Raw genomic sequence first — 26,077 nt, 5'->3', positions numbered from 1 at the left:
TGAGGAATGATCATCATTGGGGTTAGCAATATTGCCAGTACCGGATGATAAACACTGGGGATAGCAACATTACCAGTACTGAATGAACGACCCTGGGGGTACCAACACTGAATGATCAAGACTTGGTGTATCAATATTCCTAGTACCGGATGATCAGCACTTGGAGTAGCAACATTAACAGTGCCGGATGATCAACATTGGAGGTAGAAAAATTACCAGTACCAGATGTTCGACTCTGGGGGTACCAATATTACCAGTACCGGATAATCAACACCGGGGGTACCAACATTACCAGCACCGATTGATCAACACTGGGGGTATTAACATTACCAGGACCGGTTTATCAACACTGGATGTAGCAACTTCACTAGTACCGGGTGATCAACACTTGGGGTAGCTACATTACAAGCACCAAATGATCAACTCTGGGGTAGCAACATTAACAATACCGAATGATCGATACTGGGGACAGCAACATTACCAGTACCGAATGATCAACACTGGGGATAGCAACATTACTAGTGCCAGATGATCAACACTTGAGGTAGCAACATTACCAGTAAAGATTGACCAAAACTATGGTTAGCAACATTCCCATTACCGGATGATCAACACTGGGTGAAGGAATATTACCAGTATAGAATGATCAACCCTGGGGGTGGAAACATTAACAATACTGAATAATCAACGCTGGGGATAGGAACATTAACAGCACTGAATGAGCGACCCTAGGGGTTAGCAACATTACCACCACCGGATGATGAACACTTGGGGTAGGAACAATACAATACCGAATGATCAACGCTGGGGGTAGCAACATTACCAGTACCGAATGATCAACACTGGGTGTAGCAAAATTTCCAATACCAAATGGTCAAAACTAGGGATAGCAGCATTACAAGTACCAGATGATCAACACTGGGGGTAGCAGCAACACCAGCACCGAATGATCATCACTGGGGTAGCAACACCACCAGAACCGAATAATCAACAATGGGGATAGCAACATTACCAGTAATGGATGATCAACACTGGGAATAGCAACATTACTAGTACCGAATGATCAACCCTGGGGGGTAGCAACATTACCAGAACTGAATGATCAACACTTGTGGTAGCAACATTACCTGCATCAGATGATCAATACAGGGGGCACCATCATTAACAGTACCGAATAAACGACCCTGGAGGTATCAACTTTACAAGTACTTAATGATCAACACTTCTGGTCGCAGCATTACCTCCATCAGATGATCAACATTACTGATACCCAATGATCATCACTAGAGTTAGCAACATTTTCACTTCCAAATGATCAACACTGGGGGTAGCAACATTACCAGTGCCGAATAATCGACCCTAGAGGTATTGATATTACCAGCACCAAGTGATCAACACTGGTTTTAACAATATTACCAGTACAGGATAATCATCACTGAGGATAGCAATAATACCATCATCTAATCATCAGCAATTGGGGTGGCAACATTACCAGTAACAAATGATCAACACTGGGGTTAGCAACATTACAAGTACCTAAGGATCAGCACTGGAGGGTAGCAACATTGCGAATACCGAGTGATCAACACTGGGGGAAGCAACATTACCAGTACCGAATGATCAACACTGGAGGAAGCTACATTACCAGTACAGAACGATCAACCTTGGATTTAGCGACATTACCAGTACCGGATGATAGACACTGATGATAGCATCATTGCCAGTATCGAATGATCAACACGGGGGGGGGTTGAAACATCACCATTACTAGGTGATCAACACAGGGGGTAGCAACATTACCAGTACCGGATGTTCAGCACTGTGGGTAGCAACATCAACATTACCGAATGATCAACACAGCATACCAACATTACCAGTACCAAATGATCAACACTGAGGGCAGCAACGTTACCAGTACCGAATGATCAACAATGGGGGTAACATCACTATCTGTATCAGAGAATCAACACTGGGGGTAGCCACATTATTAATACGGAATGATCCCCACTGGAGTTAGAAACATTACCAGTACCGACAGATGAACACTGGGGGAAGCAACATTTCTCCTACCGAATGATCGACCCTGGGGGTAGCAACATTACTAGCACCGAATGATCAACACTGGGGTAGCAACATTACCAGTACCGGATGATCAGCATTGGGGATAGTAACATTACCAGCTCCGGATGATTAACACTATGGGTACCAACATTACCAGTATAGAATGATCAACACTGGGGGTACCAACATTACCAGTACTGGATGATCAACACTATGGGTAGCAGTATTACCACTACCAAATGATCAATCCCGGGGTTAGCAACGTTACTAATGCTTGTCACACGTTCATCATTGAGTATAGTAACATTTCCATTACCGAATGATCAGCACTGGGGGATGCAACATTACCCGTACCAGATGATCAACACAGGGAGTACCATTATTACCAGTACCGATTTCTCAACACTGGGGTAGCAACATTACCAGTACCGAATGATCAACACTGGAGGTAACAAAATTACCAGTACTGAATGATCAACACTGGGGGTAGCAACGTTACCAGTACCAAATGATCAAAACTGGGGTAACATCATTACGAGTACCAGATGGTCAAGACTATGGGTAGCAACATTACCAGTACCGAATGATCAACCCTTGGTGTATCAACATTACCAGCACCGAATGATCAACACTGGAGATAGAAACGTTACCAGTACCAGATGATTAACACTGGGGGGGGGGAGGGGGGAGGGGGGGTAGCAACATTACCAGTGCCCAAAGACCAACCCTTGTGTTAGCAACATCATAAGAACCAGATGATTAACAAAGGGTGTATCAACATTACCAGTTCCGAATGATCAACATTAGGGGTTGCAACATTGCAAGTAACGAATGATCAGCACTGGGGATAGCAACATTACCAGAACCGAATTATCAACGCTGGGGATAGCAACATTACCAGTACTTAATGATCAACGTTGTGGATAGCAAGATTACCAGTATTGGATGAGCAACACTTGGGTAGCAACATTACCAGTACCGAATGATCGACCCTCGGGTAGAATACTACCAGAACCGAATGATCAACACTAGGGTAGAATATTAACAGAACCGAATGATCAAAACTGGGTCTAGGAACATTACCAGTACCAAAAGCTCAACACTTGGGGTAGCAACAATACCTGTACCGAAGGATCAACACTCTGGGTAGCAACGTTACCGATACCGGATGATCAACACTGCGGGTAGAAACATTACCATTATTGGGTGATTAGAACTGGGGTTACCAACATTACCAGTACCGAATGATCAACATCTTGGGTAGCTATATCATCAGCACCGGGTGATCAACATTGTGGGTAGCAACATTACCAGTACTGTAAGATAAACCCTGGGGGTAGCAACATTACCAGTACCGAATGTTCAACACTGAGGGTAGCAACACCGAATGATCGAGACTAGGAGTAGAAATATTACTAATACCGGATGATCAGTACTTGGGGCAGAAACATTACCAGTGCCGCATGATCAACACTGGAGGTAGGAAAATTAACAGTACCACAGGTTCGACTCTAGGGGTAGAAACATTTCCAGTACCGGATAATCAACCCTGAGGGTAGCAATATTTCCAGTACCGAATGATCAACCCTAGGGCTAGTAATATTACCAGTACCGCATGATCAAAACTAGGGGTAGCAACATTACTATTACCGAATGATCAACACTTGGGATAGCAACATTACACGTACCAGATGATCAACTCTGGGGGGTAACAACATTACCAGTACTGGATGATCAAAACTGTGGTAGCAACATTACTAATACCGAAAGATCAACACTTGGGATAGCAACATTACAAGTACCAGGTTATAAACTCAGGGGAAGCAATATTACCAATATCGAATGACCAATCCAGAGGATAGCAACATTCCCAGAACCGGATAATCATCACTGGGTGTGGCAAAATTACCAGTACCGAATGCCCAACCCTGGAGGTAGTAGCATTAACAGTACCGAATGATCAACACTGGAGTAGGAATATTACCAGTACCGAATGCTCAACACTGGGGGTAGCAACCCTGGTTATAACAACATTACGAGTACTGAATGATCACAACTAGGTGTTCCAACATTTCCTGTATTAGACGATCAACACTGGGGGTAGCAATATTACTAATACGAAATTATCATTACTGGAGTTAGTAACATTACCAGTACCGTATGATCAGCCCTAGGGATAGTAATCATTACCAGTTCCGAATGATCAACACTGGGGGTAGTAATACTACTAATACAAAATGATCATCACTGGAGTTAGTAACATTACCAGTACCGAATGATGAACACCGGGAGAAGCAACATTACTAGTACCGAATGGTTGACCCTCGGGGTAGCAACTTTACTGGCACCGAATGATCAACACTGGGGGTAGCAACATTACCAGTACCGGATGATCAGCATTTGGGGTAACAACATTATCAGTAACGGATGATCAACACTGGGGTAGCAACATTAACAGCACCGAATGATCATCACTGGGTGTAACAACATTTCCATTATTGGATGATCAACATCAGGGGTAGCAACATTACTAGTACCGAATGACCAAGACTGGGGGTAACAACATCACCAGTACCAGTTGATCAAAACTGGGGGTAACAACATTACCAGTAACGGCTGATCAAACCTGGTGGAAGTAACATTACTAGTATCGAATGATCAACACTGGGGGTAGCATCATTATCAGTAAGGGATCATCAACAATCTGGTCGCAAAATTACCAGCAACGGATGATCAACACTATGGTTATCAACATTACCAATACCGGATGATCAGCACTGGGGGTAGCAACATTATCAATACCGTATAATCAATGCTGGAGGTAACAACATTACCAGTACCAGTTGATCGACACTGCGGGTATCAACATTACCAATACCGGATGATCAACACTGGGGTTAGCAACATTACCAGTAACGGATCATCAACAGTCTGGAAAGCAATATTACCAATACCGGATGATCAACAGTGGGAGTAGCAACATTACCATTACCGAATGATCAGCACAGTGGGTAGCAACATTACCAATAACGGATCATTAACAATATGGGTAGCAACATTACCACTACCGGATGATCAACACAATGAGTAGCAACATTACCACTACCGAATGGTCAGCACTATGGGTAGCAATATTACCAGTTCTGTATGATCAACACTGTGGGGTATCAGTATTACAAGTACCGAGTGATGAATTCTGAAGGTAGCAACATCACAAGTAGCGAATAATCAACACTGGGCGGTAGTAACATTACCTGTATCAGATGATCAACACTGTGGGTAGCAACAATGTTACTTCGGAATGATCATCACTTGGTTTAGGAACATTACCAGTACCGAATGATCAACACTAGGGGTAGAAACATTGCCAATATCAAATGATCGACTATGGGGGTAGCAACATCAAAAGCAGAAAATGGTCAACATTACCATTATCAGAAGATCAACAATGGCGGTAGCAACATTAATATTACGAAATGATCCTCACTGGGGATAGCAACATTACCAGTGACAAATGATGAACACGGAGAAGCAACATTACAAATACCGAATGATCGACCATCGGAGTAGCAACATTACTAGCACCGAATGATCAACAATTGGGGTAGCAACATTACCAGTACCAGGCGATCACAAGTGGGAGTAGCAACATTACCGGTATCGAAGGATCAACACTGGTGGTAGCAACATTACCAGTACCAGATGATCAACACTGGGGGTAGCAACATTTCCAGTGCCGGATGATCAAGTCTGGAGGTAGCAACATTACCAGTACTGAATGATCAACACTGGGGGTAGCAACATTACCCTTACCGGATGATCAACACTGTAGGTAGCAACATTACCAGTACCGGATGATCAACACTAGGGGGTAACAACATTAACAGTACCGAATGATAATCTCTGTGGTTAGCAACAATAATAGTACCGCATGATCAACACTGGGGGCAGCAACATTACCAGTACCGGATGATCAACCCTAGGGATAGAAATCATTACCCTTATCAAATTATCAACCCTGGGGGTAGCAAAATTACTAGTATCGGATTATTAACACTGTGGATAGCAATATTACCAGTACTGGATGATCTACACTGTGGGTACCAATACTACGAGTTCCGAAAGATCTTCACTTGGGTTAGCAACATTAGCAATACCGAATAATTAACACTGCGGGTAGAAACATCACCAGTACCGAATGATCCACCCCGGGGGTAGCAACATTACCAGCACCGAATGATCAACACTGGGGTAAGCAACATTACAAGTACCAAATGATCAACACTGGAGGGGAGTAACATTACCAGTACAGAATGATCAACACTAGAGAAAGCAACATTACCAGTACCAGATAATCAACGCTGGGAGTAGCAACTTTACCAGTGACGAATGATCAACGCTGGAGATAGCAACATTACCAGTACTAGATGATCAACACTCTGGGTAGCAACATTACCAGAAACAAATTATCAACACTGTGGGTTGCAACATTACCAGTACCAGATGATCAACACTGGGGGTAGCAAGATTATCAGTACCGGATGATCAAAATTAGGGTTACCAACATTACCAACAACGAATGATTAACACTAGGGGTAGCAACATTACCAGTACCAGATGATCAACACTTTAGGTAAAAACGTTACCAGTACCGAATGATGAACACTGGGAGTAGCAACAACACTAGTACCGAGGGTAACATTACCAGTACCAGATGATCAACCCTAGAGGTAGCGAGGTAACATTACCAACACTCTGGGTAGCAAAATTACCAGAAACAAATTATCAACACTTTGGGTTGCAACATTACCAGTACCAGATGATCAACGCTGGGGGTAGCAAGATTATCAGTACCGGATGATCAAAATTCGGGTTACCAACATTACCAATACCGAATGATTAACACTAGGGGTAGCAACATTACCAGTACCAGATGATCAACACCTTAGGTAAAAACGTTACCAGTACCGAATGATGAACACTGGGAGTAGCAACAATACTAGTACCAAGGGTAACATTACCAGTACCAGATGATAAACCCTAAAGGTAGCGATACCACCACTGCCGAATGATCAGCACTTGGGGTAACAACATTGCCTGTATCATATGATCAGCACTTAGGGTATCAACTTTACTGTTAGGGAATGATTATCATTGGGATTAGCAATATTACCAGTATGGGATAACCAACACTGGGGATAGCAACATTACCAGTACCGAATGATCGACCCTCGGGGTACCAACACCGAATGATCAAGACTGGGCGTAATAATATTACTAATACCGGATGATCAGCACTTGGGGTAACAACATTACCAGTGCCGGATGATCAACAGTGAAGGTAAGAAAATTACTAGTACAAGATGTTCAACTTTGTGGATAGCAACATAACCAGTATCGGATGATCAACACTGGGGGTATTAACATTACTAGTACCGAATGATCAACACTGGGGGTAGCAACATCACCAGAACCGGTTTATCAATACTGGGGGTAGCAACATTACTAGTACCGAATGATCAACACTTGGGATAGCAACATTACAAGTACCAGATGATCAACTCTGGAGGTAGCAGTATTAACACTACCGAATGATCGACACTGGGGATAGCAACATTACCAGTACGGAATGATCCACACAGGGGATAGCAACATTACTCCTGCCAGATCATCAGCACTTGGGGTAGCAACACTACCGGTACCGAATGATCAATCCTGGGGTTAGCAACATTCCCGGAACCGGATGATCAACACTGGGTGTAGCAACATTACCAGCATGGAATGATCAACCCTGGGGGTAGCAACAGTGATGATACCGAATGATCAACACTGGAGTTAGCAACATTAACAGTACCACATGATGGACCCTAGGGGTAGCAACATTACCACCACGGGAAGATCAACACTGGGGATAGCAACATTACTAATACCGAATGATCATCTCTGGGCTTAGCAACATTTCAGTTCCGAATGATAAACACTGGCAGATCATCAACACTGTGGGTAACGACATTACCAATACCTAAAGATCATCAATGGGGATAGTAACATTACTAGCACTGATGATCAACCCCGCGAGTAGCAACATTACCAGAACCGAATGATCAACACTTCTGGTGGCAGCATTATTTGTAGCAGATGATCAAAACAGGGGGCACCAACATTAACACTACCAAATATTCAACCCTGGGGGTATCAGCATTACCAATACCGAATGATCAACACTTGTGGTAGAAACATTACCTCCAACAGATGATCAACACTGCGGGTAGAAACATTACCAGTACCGAATGATCCACCCTGTGGGTAACAACATTACCAGCACTGAATGATCAACACTGGGGGAAGCAACATTACCAGTACCAGATAATCAACACTTGGAGTAGCAACATCACCAGTAACAAATGATCAACACTGGGGATAGCAACATTACCAGGACCAGATAATCAACGCAAAGCGTCGTATAAAACTAGGGTTCAGGAACTGACCTTGAACGTCAACCTCCTCCAGGAAACTGGTGAAGGCGAGGTGATGGATGATGTGTCGAGTGAGAGGCGTGTCCCATCCACAATGAGAAGCAACCCGCGGAGTGGCATCCCGGAGAAAGCATCGCGTGCAGGAATGCACGTGCATGCCGAATCCAGCGGAGAGAATCATGCAGAAAATCTGCTGGGGACGGCTCCCACGGTTTTAACTGTCCCAGCTGCTCCGCGGGTTCACCAATCCCAATCAATTGCTTCCTTTTTTGGCGGAGACTGTCGCTTATCTCGACACATTTGGACCTAACCCCACAAATCCATCGTGGGGTGAGGACATCCTAAATGCTGCCCTTGACCATTTGTGTCAGGGTAACAGCCTCGCCGCGATCAGAATAGCCGCAGAGCGCGCCACCACACACATGACGAGCTCCTGTGGTTCACCCGAAGACCGCCGGAATCGTGGTGGAGATGGATCAAGGCAGTCGGCGAACTCTGGCCGCGTACGCCGCGCGAAGGAGGTTCCTTTACGTGGAAACCGCCTTAGACGGGAACAGTACTGGAAGGTACAGAGACTCTATCGTGAGCATAGGTCTTTGGCCACTGGACTGGTTCTCAAAGGTGACTGGGAGGTACCGCCAACTTCGGTTGGGCCGGAACGCCTCAATCCCTTTTGGGGGGCTCTCTTCTCTCGACCATCTGAGCCGGACGAACGTGTCATCACCGATTGCGACTCAGAAAATGGACAACTAGCAGAAGCTGTCACCGTAGGCGAGGTAGCACATCACCTCAAAGCCACCCGAACATCTGCCCCTGGTCCTGATGGGATGTCGACTCGATTGCTGAAGTCCATTCCTCCGAGGATCCTGGCCAAAATGTTTAACCTGTGGCTAGCTACGTCTGCATTGTCAGAACCACTAAAGGCAAATCGAACGGTGCTGATACCCAAGGTATCTAACCCAACTGAACCCAAGGACTACAGGCCAATTACTATCTCTTGTGCCATAGTCCGTCTGCTCCATAAAATCTTGAGCAGCCGCATCTCGAGCCTCGTCCAGATCGATGGAGCTCAAAAGGCATTCGTCCCAGTGGACGGATGCCTTGAGAACCTCACGATCTTGGATACGATCGTCGGTCGTGCGCGGGCACACGCCCACGGCGTGCACCTGGCATTCCTCGACATGGCCAAAGCATTCGATAGTGTTAATCATAGCACTATCGAGCGGGCCATGTCGCGGAAGGGCATCCCAGCCCTCGTCAGGGTATATGTCATGTCGACGTATGACCGAGCCTTCACTCACATCGAAGGCAGCGACAAGATGTCGGAGAAGATAAACATGACTCGTGGGGTCAAGCAAGGTGACTCACTATTACCAGTTCTCTTCAGCCTTGTGATTGACGAGGGAATCGCAAGGGTGAAAGAGACTGGTGTAGGGGTTAGGTTAGGTGATCAAAAGATATCAGCATTGGCGTTTGCCGATGATTTGGTCCTGGTAGCGCAGACGCCCACTGGCTTGCAGAAGACAATGAACGTGATGGCCGGGACCCTCGCGGGGGGTGGACTTCAAGTCAATCCAGGGAAATGTCGTACCCTCAGCATGGAGGTCGACGGCAAGCGTAAGACTCGGTACGTCAATAAAAATAGGACGTTCCAAGTCTTGGGCAGCGCTGTCGGATCCATGAATGCTGAGGACGATTATAAGTACCTCGGCATTCTTGTCGGAGCTGGAGGCCGGCGAAAGTCCTACGGCGCCCTGCTAGAAGAGGGGCTCCACAATATCACCAGAGCCCCTCTAAAACCTCAACAACGGATTGCGTTGTTTGTGGGACATCTGGTACCCGAGCTCATGCATCGACTGGTGTTGGGGGAAGTCTATAAGACACAAGTAGCACGCATAGACAGGCAGGTGCGAGTGGCGATCCGCCGCTGGCTACGCCTAGCCCATGACATGCCTTGTGCATACTTCCACTCGACAGCAGGAGATGGTGGGCTGGGTAACTGGACTTTGTCTCGACCGTCCGGTTGAATAAACAAGCCAGGTTCGAAAAATTACTCACCTCGACCGACCCTGTGATTCAGGCGGCTGTCCGTGAGCCTGCAGTGATGAGCAAGCTGCAGCGCTTGACTGGACTCGCATGCATTGCTGGTCGGCAGGTGGGTAATAAAATCGAACGCCATCACGCATGGAGGGCCAATCTGGTCAGCACCGTCGACGGTGCTGGTCTAGCTCCATCTGCTGCCGTGCCTCAGGTTAGCAGATGGGTGAATAGCGGGAACCGTTTCCTGTCCGGTTCTGATTATGTGAAGGCTGTCCAAGTGAGGATAGGCGCTTTGCCCACCCCTGCCAGGGCGTCCAGGGGCCGGCCCGAAATAAACAGCCTCTGTGACACCTGTCAGAAGCCAGGTACACTCGTGCACATCGCACAGATGTGCCCTCGAACCCATGGCGAGAGGGTAAAGAGGCACGACAACATCAGTGCCTATTTGGCCGGACGACTAAGGCAGAGGGGTAACGAGGTGTCCTGCGAGCCGCGCATTCCGATTGTGGTGTCCTTTCAGAAGCCGGACATCGTGGTTTCCAAAGGTACAGAGACCTATATTATTGACACCTAGGTCTCTGGTGTCCATTTCGCGCTTTCGGCTGCACATCAGTTTAAGTGTAGCTACTACGGTACCCGGGAAGTCTTACAAGGCGTACGGGAATTCACCGGGAAAGGCAACGTGCATGTGACATCAGCCACTTTAAATTGGCGTGGCGCATGGTGCCAAGAAAGCGCTAGTGCTTTCCTGGGGTTAGGGCTGACGTACCAGGACCTTGAGGTGTGTTCTGTCAAAGCCCTAACGTGGACTCACTTCCTTCACAGGATGTGGTCCAAGAGCACAGGTTAGCAATCGGACCTGCCTTGTACATCTGGTGTCGGCCACCGGGCAGGTTGAAGGTCATCTCCCCTTTGTTGGCTTGGGGTGTGCGTTATTAGGCTGTTCTCCCGTGGCTCCCGGGCAGGTACCAGTTCCTGAGGTCGGTTTATCGGGAGGGCGGTGGACGCCTTGGCGGGGTTGCCCATTGCTTCCGTGCGACAGGCCGTACTGGAAGGTTGAGCGGTGCTGGAAGGTCGTTTTGTTCAGTCGGTAAGGTATATTCAAACCATCATCTTACTGCCACCTCTCAACTTACTTCTATCTATGCTATCAGCAGTCTGATCTTAAATCTTCCTCTTAATGTGTCCATACGATCTTCCTTCAATTAACAACTTCTTTCACTATCTACATGTAGTTAGGCCGCCTACAGGCAATCACCCCTGTTGCAATAGTTACTATAGAATTACAAAAAAAAAAAATGCACAATTGTAAATAGTAGTTAGACCTTTCCTGCACGGCCTAGTCACTAACTGGGAATCTATGAAGAAAATCTCGCTACATTGCCAGTTCTGCATGATCAACAGTGGAGGTAGCAATATTACAAGTACCGAATGATGAATTCTTGGGGTAGCAACATTACCAGTAATGATCAACATTGGGGGTAGCAACATTACCAGTAATGATCAACATTGGGGGAAGCAACATTACCTGTGTCAGGTTATCAACACAAGGGGAGCAACATTATTAGTACAGAATGATCATCACTGGGGTTAGCAACATTACCAGTACTGAATGATCAACACTGGGTGCAGAAACATTATCAGTATCGAATGTCCAATCCTGTTGGTAGCAACATTACAAGCACCGATTGATTAAAACTGGGGTTAACAACATACCAGTACCGGACGTCCACCACTGGGGGTAGCAAAATTACCAGTACCGGATGATCAAGTCTGGCGGTAACAACATTACCAGCACCGAATGATCAACACTGGGGGTAGCAACATTACCAGTACCGGATGATCAATACTGTAGGTAGCAACATAACCGTACAGATGATCAACACTCGGGATAACAACATTAACAGTACCAAATGATCAACACTGGGGTAGCGAACATTACCAGTACCGGATGATCTACCCTGGGGATAGTAATCATTACTGGTATCGAATGATCAACATTGGGGATGGCAACATTACCAGCACCAGATGATCAACACTGTGGGTAGCAATATTACCAGTAACGGATGATCAACACAGAAGGTAACAACATTACTAGTTCCGAATGATCATCATTTGGGTTAGCAACTTTAACAACACCGAATGATCAACATTGTGGGTAAAAACACTTCCAGTATCGAATGATCCACCCTGGGGGTAGCAACATTACCAGCACCGAATGATCAACACTGGGGGAAGCAACGTTACAAGTACCAAATAATCAACACTGAAGGGGAGCAACATTACCAGTACCGAATGATCAACACCGTAGAAAGCAACATTACCAATACCCGATAATCAACACTGGGTTTAGCAACATTACAAGTAACGAAAGATCAACGCTTGGGATAGAAACATTACCAGTACCAGATGGTCAACACTGGGGGTAGCAATATTACCCTGTACCGAATGATCAACCCAGGGGTTAGCAATATTACCAGCACCAGATGATCAACACTGAGTATAGCACCATTACCAGTGCCAAATGATCAACACTGGGGGTTACAACATTACCTGTACCAATGAACAACACTGGGAGTACCAAGATTACCAGAACCGGATGATCAAAACTGGGTTAGCAACATTACCTGTACCGAATGATTAACACTGGGGGTAGCAACCTACCAGTACTGAGTGATCAACACTGTGGGTAGCAACATTACTAGTATCGGATGATCAACCCTGGGGATAGCGACATTACCAGTACCGAATGATCAACACTGGAGGTAATAACATTACCAGTAACGATCATCGACAATCGGGGTAGCAACATTTCTAGTACCGAATGATCAACACTGTAGGTAACAACATTACCAGTACCGAATGATCAACACTGTGGGTAGTAACATTACCAGTACTGGATGATCACTTCTGGGGGTAGCAACATTGCTAGTACCAAATGATCAACCTTGGGGGCAGTAACATTACCGCTACCGAATGATCATCACTTGGGGGTAGCAACATTACCTGTATCAGATGATCAACACTGGATGTGGCAACATTATCAGAACGGAATTATCATCGATAGGGTTAGCAACATAACCAGTCCCGAATGATCAACAAGGGGGGTATAAGCATTCCCAGTAATCGACCCTGGAGGTAGCAATATTACCAGCACCGAATGATCAACACTGTTTGTAACAACATTACCATTAGCACTGGGGGTAGGAACATTACCTTTAACGGAGTATCAACACGAGGTGTAGCAACATCACCAGTACCAGATGATCGACACTAGGGGTAGCAACATTACTAGTACCGGGTGATCACCCTTAGGGGTAGCAACATTCCCAGTACCGAATGATCAACACTGGCGGTAGCAACATTACCAGTAACGAATCATCAACAATCTGGGTAGCAACATTACCAGTACCCGATGATCAACGCAATTTGTAGCGACATTACCGGTACCGAATGATCAACACTGTGGATAGCAACTTTGACAATACCGAATGGTCAACACTGCAGGTAGAAAAATTATCATTACCGAATGATTCACCCTGGGGTGGCAACAATCCCAGTGCCGAATGATCAACACTGGGGGTAGCAACATTACCAGTAACAATTCATCAACAATCTTAGTAGCAACATTACCAGTACCGGATGATTAACACAGTTTGAAGCTACATTACCAGTACCGAATGATCAATACTGTGAGTAGCAACATTACAGCTACCGAATGATCAACACTGGGGGTAACAACATTTCCTGTATCAGATGATCAACACTGGGGGCGGCAACATTATTAGTACGGAATGATCATCACTGGAACTAGGAACATTACCAGTACCGAATGATCAACTCTGAGGGTAGAAACATTAGCAGTATCGAATGCTCGATCCTGTGGGTAGCAACATGACAATCACCGAATGATCAAAACTGGGGTTAACAGCATACCAGTACCGGAAGTCCACTTCTGGAGGTAGCAACATTACCAGTACCGGATGATTAAGTCTGGCGATAGCAACATTACCAGCACCGAATGATCAACACCGAGGGTAGCAACATTACCAGTACCAGATGATCAACACTGTAGTTAGCAACATTACCAGTACCGGATGATCAACACTCGAGGTTACAACATTGACAGTGCTGAATGATCATCACTGGGGGTAGCAACATTACCATTACCGGATGATCAACACTGGGCATAACAATTATTATCAGCCCCTAATAATCAACACTAGGGGCAGCAACATTATCAGTAACGGATAATCAACACTGTGGGTAGCAACATTACCAATACCGGGTGATCAACACTGGGGCTAGCAACATTAACAGTACCGAATGATCAACACTGGGGGTAGCAAGATTACCAGTACCGGATTATCAACCCTGGGGATAGCAATTATTGCCAGTGCCGAATGATCAACACTGGGGGTAGCAACATTACAAGTGACTAATGATCAACACTGAGGGTAGCAATATTACCAGTACCGGATGATCAACACTGTGGGTAACTACATTACTAGCTCCGAATGGTCATCACTTGGGTTAGCAACTTTAACAATACCGCATGGTCAACACTGCGGGTAGATAAATTACCAGCACCGAAAGATCCACCGTGGGGGTAGAAACATTACCAGCACCGAATGATCAACACTGGGGGAAGCAACATTACAAGTACCAAATGATCAACAATGGGGAAAGCAACATTACCAATGCCCGATAATCAACACTGGATGTAGCAACATTACAAGTAACGAAAGATCAACACTGGGAATAGCAACATTACCAGTACCAGATGATCAACATTGGGTGTAGCAATATTACCCGCACCGAATGATCAACCCAGGGGTTAGCAACATTAGCAGTATCAGATGATCAACACTGAGTATAGCAATATTACAAGTGCCAAATGATTAACACTGGGGGTTGCAACATTACCGGTACCAGATGAACAACACTAAAACCTCAACAAGGATTGCGATGCTCGTAGGACATCTGGTGCCCAAGCTCATGCATCAACTGGTGCTGGGTGAAGTCTATAAGACGCAGCTAGCACGCATGGACAGGCAAGTGCGGGTGGCGGTTCTCCGCTGGCTGTGCCTAGCCCATGACGTGCCCTGTGCATACTTTCACTCGGCAGCTGGAGATGGTGGGCTGGGTATACCAGACTTTGTCTCGACCGTCCGTCTAAATAAACAAGCGCGGTTCGAGAAATTACTCACCTCGACCGACCCAGTGATGCATGCGGCAGTCCGGGAGCCTGCAGTGTTGAGCAAGCTGCAGCGCTGGGCCGGACCCGCATGCATTGCTGGTCGGCAGGCGGGTAATAAGACCGAACGCCTGCACGCATGGAGGGCCAATCTGGTCAGTACCGTTGTCGGAGCGGGTCTCGCTCCATCTGCTGCCGTGCCTCAGGTTAGCAGATGGGTTAATAGCGGGACCCGTTTCCTATCCGGTTCTGACTATGTGAAGGCTGTCCAAGTCAGGATTGGCGCGCTACCTACCGCAGCCAGGGCGTCCAGAGGCCGGCCCGAGTACAGCGGCCTCTGTGACACCTGTCATAAACCTGGGACACTTGGACACATCGCACAGATGTGCCCTCGCGCCCATGGGGGGCGGGTCAAATGGCACGACAACATCAGTGCCTATTTGGCCGGACGGTTGAGGCAGAGGGGTTACCAGGTGTTCTGCGAGCCGCGCATTCCAGTTGTAGGGTCCTTTAGGAAGCCGGACATCGTAGCTTCCAAAGGTACAGAGGCCTGGGTAATAGATACACAGGTCTCTGGAGTCCACTTCACGCTTTTGGCTGCACACCAGCATAAGTGCAGCTACTACGGCACCCCAGAAGTCCTACAGGGCGTACGGGATCTTACCGGTAAAGGCACTGTGCACATAACATCTGCCACAGTAAACTGGCGAGGTGCATGGTGCCAAGAAAGCGCGAGTGCTCTCGTTGGGTTAGGGCTGACACACCGGGACCTTGAGGTGTGCAGTGCCAAAGCCCTAACCTGGACGCATTCCCTTTACCGAATGTGGTCCAAGAGCACAGGGTAACAATCGGGCCTGCCTTGTGCATCTGGTGTCGGCCGCCGGGCAGGCTAAAGGTCATCTCCCCTTTGTTGGCTTAGGGTGTGCGGGACTAGGCTGTTCTCCCGTGGCTCCCGGGCAGGTACCAGTTCCTGAGGACGGGTTGTCGGGCGGGCGGTGGACGCCTTCGCGGGGTTGCCCATTGCTCCCGCTTGACAGGCCGTACTGGAAGGTTGAGCGGTGCTGGGAGGTCACTGTGTTTCCGTCGGTAAGGTATATTCGAACCATCATCTTACTTGCCACCTCTCAACTTACTTCTACCTATGCTATCAGCAGTTTGATCTGAAATCTTCCTCTTATTGTGTCCATACAGTCTTCCTTCAATTAAACACTTCTTTCACTATCTACACGTTGTTAGGTCGCTTACCGACAACCACCCCTGTTGTGTAGTTTTTCACACACAAAAAAAGAATCACAGATTTAGTAAAGTAGCTAGATCTTCCTGCACGTCCCAATCACTAACTGGGAATCTATGAAGAAAATAGCAAGATTACCAGAACCGGATGATCAAAACTGGGGTTAGCAACATTACCAGTACAGAATGACTAAAACTGGTGGAAGCAACACTACCAGTAACGATTGATCCACACTGTGGTTAGCAACATTACCTGTACCGGATGATCAACACTGGGGTAGCAACAGACCAGTACCGAGTGATCAACACGGGGGCTAACAACATTACCAGCACCAGATGATCAACACTGGGGGTAGCAACATTTCTAGTATCGGATGATCGACCCTGGGGGTAGCAACATTACCAGTACTGAATGATCAACACTAGAGGTAGCAACATTACCAGTAACGGATCATCAACGATCTGGGTAGCAATATTAACAGTACCGGATGATCAACACTGTAGGTAGCAACATTACCAGTACAGAATGATCAACACTTTGGGTAGTAACATTACCAGTACCTGGATTATCATTACTGGGGGTTGCAACATTACTAGTGCCGAATGATCAACCCTGGGGGTAGCAACATTACCGCTACCGAATGATCAACTATGGGGGTAACAAAATTACCTGTATCACATGATCAACACTGGGGGCGGCAACATTATTAGTACAGAATTATCATCGCTGGGGTTAGCAACGTTACCAGTACCGAATGATCAACAATGGGGGTAGAAGCTTTACCAGCACCGAATAATCGACCCTGGGGGTAACAATATTACTAGCACCGAATGATCAACACTGTTTCTAACAACATTACCAGTACCGGATGATCCGCACTGGGGGTAGCAGCATTACCTTTAACGGAGTATCAACACTGGGGGTAGCAACATTACCAGTACCAGGTGATCGACACTGGGGGTAGCAACATTACTAGTACCGGATGATCAACCTTGGGGGCAGCAACATTCCCAGTACCGAATGATCAACACTTGGGGTAGCAACATTACCAGTAACGAATCATCAACAATCTGAGTAGCAACATTACCAGTACCGGATAATCAACACAATGGGTAGCGACATTACCAGTACCGAATGATCAACACTAGATCAACATTATGTCGACGTATGACCGAGCCTTTACTAACATCGAAGCCAGCAACGGGATATCGGACAAGATAAATATGACTCGTGGGGTCAAACAGGGTGACCCATTATCACCGATTCTCTCAACCTTGTGATTGACGAGGGAATCGCCAGGGTGAAGGAGACCGGTGTAGGGGTTAAGTTGGGTGACCAAAAAGTGTCAGCATTGGCTTTTGCCGATGATTTGGTCCTGGTTGCGCAGACGCCCACTGGCTTGCAGAAGGCAATGGACGTGATGGCTGCGACCCTTGCGGGGGGTGGGCTTCAGGTTAGTCCAGGGAAGTGTCGTACCCTCAGCATGGAGGTCGACGGCAAGCGTAAGACTTGGTACGTCAATAAGAACAGGACGTTCCAGGTCTTGGGCAGCGCTGTCGGACGAATACAAGTACCTCGGGATTCTTGTCGGGGCCGGGGGTCGGCGTAAGTCCTACGGGGCTCTGCTAGAAGAGGGGCTCCGAAACATCACCAGAGCCCCTCTAAAACCTCAACAGCGGATTGCGTTCCTTGTGGAGCATCTGATGCCCAAGCTCATGCATCGACTGGTGTTGGGGGAAGTATTTAAGACTCAGCTAGCACGCATGGACAGGCAAGTGCGAGTGGCGGTCCGCCGCTGGCTGCGCCTAGCCCATGACGTGACCTGTGCATTCTTCCACTCGGCAACTGGAGATGGTGGGCTAAATAAACAAGCGTGGTTCGAAAAACTACTCACCTCTACCGACCCAGTGATTCAGGCGGCTGTCCGGGAGCCTGCAGTGTTGAGCAAGCTGCAGCGTTGGTCTGGACCCGCATGCATTGCTGATCGACAAGCGGGTAGTAAATCCGAACGCCAGCACGTATGGAGGGCCAACCTGGTCAGCACCTCGACGGTGCGGCTCTTGCTCCATCTGCCGCTGTGCCTCAGGTTAGCAGATGGGTGAATAGCGGGAACCGTTTCCTGTCCGGTTCTGATTATGTGAAGGCTGTCCAAGTGCGGATAGGCGCATTACCCACCCCCTGCCAGGGCGTCCAGAGGCCGGCCCGAGATCAACGGCCTTTGTGACACCTGTCAGAAGCCGGGTACGCTCGGGCACATCGCTCAGATGTGCCCTCGTACTCATGGCGGGAGGGTAAAAAGGCACGACAACATCTGTGCCTATTTGGCCGGGCGACTGGGACAGAGGGGTTATGAGGTGTCCTGCGAGCCGCGCATTCCGATTGTGGGGTCCTTTCGGAAGCCGGACAATGTGGCTTCCAAAGGCACAGAGGCCTATATTATCGATACGCAGGTCTCTGGCGTCCACTTCCCGCTTTCAGCTGCACACCAATACAAGTGCAGCTACTACAGCAACCCGGAAGTCTTACAAGGCGTACGGGAGTACACCGGGAAAGACAACGCGCATGTAACATCTGCCACCTTAAGTTGGCGTGGTGCATGGTGTCAAGAAAGCGCGAGTGCTCTCAGAGGGTTAGGGCTGACATACCAGGACCTTGAGGTGTGCACCGTCAAAGCCCTAACCTGGACTCACTTCCTTTACAGGATGTGGTCCAAGAGCAAAGGTTAAAAATCGGAGCCTGCCTTGTCCATCTGGTGTCGGCCACTGGGAAGGCGTAAGGTCATCTCCCCTTTGTTAGCTTGGGGTGTGCGGGATTAGGCTGTTCTCCCGTGGCTCCCAATGGCAGGTACCAGTTCCTGAGGTCGGGTTGTCGGGCGGGGTGGTGGACGCCTTGGCAGGGCTTGCCCATTGCTCCCGTGCGACAGGCCGCACTGGAAGGTGAGCGGTGCTGGAAGGTCGCTGTGTCCAAGTCGGCAATCCAAGTCGGAAATCCAATTGTATCCGAAACATCATCTAACTGCCATCTTCTAACTTATTTCTAACTATGCTGTCAGCAATCTGATCTACAATCTTTCTCTTATAGTGTCATACACTTTATCCAATTAACAACTTCTTTCACTATCAACATGTAGTTAGGTCGGTTTGCCGACAAACAAACATCCCAGCACAGCATATATGTAGATAGACCTTCCCTCACTTCACACTACTAACTGGCAATAGCAAAAAAAAAAAAAAAAATAGCAACATTACCTGTAACGGATCATCAACAATCTGGATAGCTACATTAACAGTACCGGATGATCAACACTGCAGGTAGCAACATTACCAGTACAGAATGATCAACATTGTGGGTAGTAGCATTACCAGTACTAGATTATCACTACTGGGGGTAGCAACATAACTAGCACCGAATGATCAACCCTGGGGGTAGCAACATTACCAGTACCGAAGGATCAACATTGGGGGTAGCAACATAACCTGTATCAGATGATCAACACTGGGTAGCAACATTATTAGTACGGAATGATCATCACTGGGGTTAGTAACATTACCAGTACCGAATGATCAACACTGGGGGTAGAAACATTAGCAGTATCGAATGTTCAATCCTGTTGGTAGCAACATTACAAGCACCGAATTATCAAAACTGGGGTTAACAACATACCAGTACCGGACGTCCACCACTGGGGGTAGCAACATTACCAGTATCGGATGATCAAGTCTGGCGATAGCAACATTACCAGCACCGAATGATCGACACTGGGTTAGCAACATTACCAGTACCGGATGATCAACACTGTAGGTAGCAACATTATTATCAGGGAGGGAGAGAATGGGAGACAGCGTGAGAGGGATGCCATGCGTGAGAACGAAAAGTGACAGGGTTTTTATAAACTGGAGAGTCAAGGTTCGGCACCAGGGAGAAGATGAAGGTGCTAGATGATCAACACTCGGGGTTACAACATTAACAGTACTGATTGATCATCACTGTGGGTGATGTTGGGGGTAGCAACATTACCAGTACCGGATGATCAACCCGGTACATAGCAAATATTAACAGTGCCGAATGATCAACGCTGGGGTAGCAACATTACCAGTAACGGATGATCAACTCTGTGCGCAGCAGTATTACCAGTACCGGATGATCAACCCTGGGGATAGCAGTTATTACCAGTGCAGAATGATCAACACTTGGGGTAGCAACATTACAAGTAACGGACGGTCAACACTGTGGGTAGCAATATTACCAGTACCGGATGATCAACACTGTGGGTAACTACATTACTAGCTCCGAATGATCATCACTTGGGTTAGCAACTTTAACAATACCGGATGATCAACACTGCGGGTAGAAAAACTACCAGTACCGAATGATCCAACCTGGGGGTAGCAACATTACCCGCACCGAATGATCAACACTGGGGGTTGCAACATTACAAGTACAAAATTATCAACACTGGAGGGGAGCAATATTACCAGTACCGAATGATTAACACTTGGGGAAACAACATTAGCAGTACCAGATAATCAACACTGGAGGTAACAACATTACCAGTAACGGACCATCAACAATCTGGGTAGCAACATTGCCAGTACCGGATGATCAACACAATGGGTAGCAACATTATCAGTACCGAATGACCAACACTGTGGGTAGCAACATTACCAGTTCTGGATGATCAACACTGGGGGTATCAATATTACTAGTACCGAATGATGAATTCTGGGGGTAGCAGCATTACTAGTAACGAATGATCAACACTAGGAGTAGCAACATTACGTGTATCAGATGATCAACACTGGGGGTAGCGACATTATTAGTACCGGATGATCAACACTGTAGGTAGCAACATTATCAGTACCAGATGATCAACACTGGGGGTAACAACATTAACAGTACCGAGTCATCATCACTGGGGGTAGCAACATTACCAGTACCGGATGATCAACCCTGAGGGTAACAATCATTAAGAGCACCGAATGATCAACACTCGGGGTAGCAAAATTACTAGTACCGGATGATCAACACTGTGGGTAGCAATATTACCAGTACCGGATGATCAACACAAGGGTAACAACATTACTAGTTCCGAATGATTATCACTTGGCTTAGCAACTTTAACAATACCGAATGATCAACACTGCGGTAGGAAACCTTACCAGTACCGAACGATCCACCCTGGGGGTAGCAACCTTACCAACACCGAATGATCAACACTAAGGGTAGCAACATTACAAGTAACAAATGGTCAACAATGGAGGGTAGCAACATTACCAGTAACGAATGATCAACACTGGGTATAGCAACATTACCAGTACCAGATGATCAACACTGGGGGTAGCAATATTACCACTACCGAATGATCAACCCAGGAGTAAGCAACATTATCAGTACCAGATGATCAACACTGAGTATAGCAACATTACCAGTACCAAATGATCAACACTGGGATTGCAACATTACTAGTACCAGGTGATCAACACTGGGGGTAGCAAGATTACCAGTACCGGATGATCAAAACTGGGGTTACCAACATTACCAGTACTTAATAAATAACACTTGGGGTAGCAACATTACCAGTAACGGGTGATCAACACTGTTGTTAGCAACATTACCTTTGCCGGATGAATAACACTGGGGGTAGCAAAATACCAGTACCGAGTGATCAACCCTGGAAGTAGCCACATTACCAGTAACGGATCATCAACAATCTGGGTAGCAACATTACCATGCCGGGTGATCAACACTGTAGGTAGGAACGTTACCAGTACCGAATGATCAACACTGTGGGTAGTAACATTACCAGTGCTGGATGATCACTACTGGGGTCAGCAACATTTCTAGTTCCGAATGATCAACCCTGGGGGTAGCAACATTACCGGTAACGAATGATCAACATTAAGGGTTGCAACATTACCTGTATCAGATGATCAACAATGAGAGTGGCAACATTATTAGTACGGAAGGATTTTCACTGGGGTTAGCAACATTACCAGGACCGAATGATCAATACTGGGGGTAGAAACATGACCAGTACCGAATAATCGACCCTGGAGGTAGCAATATTACCAGCACTGAATTATCAACACTGGAGGTAACATTACCAGTACCGGATGATCAGCACTGGCGTTGCAACATTACCTTTAACGGAGTATCAGTATTGGGGGAAGCAACGTTACCAGTTACAGATGATCGACACTAGGGGTAGCAATATTACCAGTACCAGATGATCAAGTCTGGGGGTAGTAATATTACCAGTACCGAATGATCAACCATGGGGGTAGCAACATTACTAGTCCGAATGATCAGCACTGGGGGTAGCAACATCTCCAGTACCGATTGATCAACATTGGGGATAGCAACATTACCAGTGCCAAATTGTCAATACTAGGGGTAGCAACATTATCAGTACCGAATAATCAACCCTGAGGGTATGAACATCTCCAGTACCGATTGATCAGCACTAGTAGTACTAACATCGCCAGTACCAAATGATCATCACTGGGGGTAGCAACATTACCGGTAACGAATGATCAACATTAAGGGTTGCAAAATTACCTGTATCAGATGATCAACACTGAGGGTGGCAACATTACCAGAACCGAATGATCAACACTGGGGGTAGCAACATTACCATAACCGACTTATCAACACTGTTGGTAGCAACATTACCAGTACCGAATGATCAACACTGGGGATAGCAACATTACCCGTACCAGACTGTCAACACTGGGGTAGCAACATTACCAGTACCGAATAATCAACTCTGGTGGTAGCAACATTACCAGAACCGAATGACCAACACTGGAGGTAGCAACATTACCAGTACCAGATGATCAACACTGTAGTTAGCAACATTACCAGTACCGAATACTCAACCCTAGGGGTAGCAACATTACCAGTAGCGAATGATTAACACTGGTGTTAGCAACATTACCAGTACCGAATGCTCAACATTGGGGGTAGCAACATTACCAGTACCGAATGATCAACACTGAAGGTAGCAACATTACCAGTACCAGATGATCAACACTGGCGCTAGCAACATTTCCACTACCAGATCAACAATGGGGGTAGCAACATTACCAGTACCGAATGATCAACACTGGGGGTAGCAACATTACCAGTATCAGATGATCAACACCGTGGGTAGTAATATTACCAGTACCGAATGATCAACACTGGGGGTTGCAACATTACTAGTACCGAATGATCAACACTGTGGTTGGCAACATTACCAGTACCGGATGATCAACAATGGGGTTAGCAACATTAACAGTACTAGATGATCAGCAGTAGCAGGGCAGCTACTAAAGGGAAATCCCGTGGGCTGAAGCACAGCGGCAGAGGCGATCGTCTGACTGCAGTCCTCTGCTTCCTTCGGGCGGCAGCACTGTGCGACCAAAACCGAAGCGTCTACCTTTGTCACGGGTCTTCGCTTCGTTGACACCCGTCACGCGTAACCCATTCTTAGTTGAATAGCGTACCAGCCTCTGTTGGTATGTCGGGTGCCAGCAATAACCACGTGGGAACGGCCGACGACCGTTCACCCACTTGCTCACATTGTGGGAAGACCTTCGCCAGCTTTCGGGGCCGTAGGGTCCACGAGAGGCAGGCGCATGCCGGCTCCTTTCATCAGGAGCTGGCGACAAAACACGTTCTGTCCAAGGCTCGATGGTCTGATGAGGAGGTGGAGCTCCTCGCCAGTGCTGAGGCCGGGATGGCAGCTGGTCCCTCACTAGTTGCCGGGCAGGGCCTGAACCAGCGGTTGCGGGAGATTGTCCCTACTAGGACGATCGACGCGATCAAAGGGCTCCGACGCAAGGCGTCATATAAGTCCAGGGTTCAGGAACTGACCTTGAACTTAAACCTGATCCAGGAAACTGGTGAAGGTGAGGTGCTGGGTGGCTCGCCGATTAGGCGGCGTGTCCCAGCCATAACGAGAAGTAACACGCGGGATGACACAGAGGGGGAAGCACCACGTACTGGGATGTACGCGTGTGCGGAACCCGGCGGTGAGACTACCATTCCTCCCGCGGTTTTATCCGTCCCAGCCATTCCGCGGATCCCCCAACCCCAACAAATGATTACTTCCTTTATGGCGGAGACTGTTGCCTACTTCGATGTCCCCACAAGGACATCGTGGGGCGAGGACGCCCTAAATGCAGCCCTGGACCATTTGCGTCAGGGTGACAGCCTCGCCGTCGCCAGGGCCGCTGCAAAACACGCATCGGAGATGCTAAGTTCTTGCAGCCCGCCCCAAGACCGCCCGGATCGTGGTGAAGGTGGTTCAAGGCAGTCAGCGAACCAGGGCCGTGCACGCCGAGCGGAGGGGACACCTTTGCGCGGGAATCGGCTTAGAAGGGAGCAATACCGTCAAACACAGAGACTCTATCGAGAAAATAGGTCTTTGGCTGCTGGACAGATCCTCAAAGGTGATTGGGAGGTACCGCCAACTTCGGTTGGGCCGGACCGCCTCATTCCCTTTTGGGGGGCTCTCTTCTCTCGACCGTCTGAGCCGGACGAGCGTGTCATCACCGACTACGACTTAGATAGTGAACAAATGGCAAGAGTCATAACCATAGATGAGGTAGCACATCACCTCAAGGCGACGCGAACATCTGCCCCTGGACCTGATGGAATGACGACGAGGTTGCTGAAGTCCATTCCTCCGAGGGTACTGGCTAAGATGTTCAACCTTTGGCTGGCTACGTCTGCGCTGCCAGAGCCATTCAAGGCATATAGAACGGTACTGATACCGAAGGTCCCTAACCCTACCGAGCCCAAGGACTACCGCCCAATTACGATCTCGTGTGCGGTAGTCCGACTGCTTCACAAGATACTAAGCAGCCGCATCTCTAGCCTCATCAAGATCGACGAGGCTCAAAAGGCATTTGTCCCAGTTGACGGATGCCTTGAGAACTTGACGATCTTAGATGCGATCGTCGGTCGTGCGCGAGCACACGCCCACGGTGTGCACCTGGCATTCTTAGACATGGCAAAAGCGTTCGATAGTGTTAACCATAGCACTATCGAACGTGACATGTCGCGGAAGGGGATTCCAGCCCT

Source organism: Panulirus ornatus, chromosome 58 (assembly GCF_036320965.1).
Source record: "Panulirus ornatus isolate Po-2019 chromosome 58, ASM3632096v1, whole genome shotgun sequence".
Taxonomy (NCBI): Eukaryota; Metazoa; Arthropoda; class Malacostraca; order Decapoda; family Palinuridae; genus Panulirus; species Panulirus ornatus.
The sequence above is the reverse complement of the archived record's forward strand: the minus strand, read 5'-3'. Positions refer to the sequence as shown.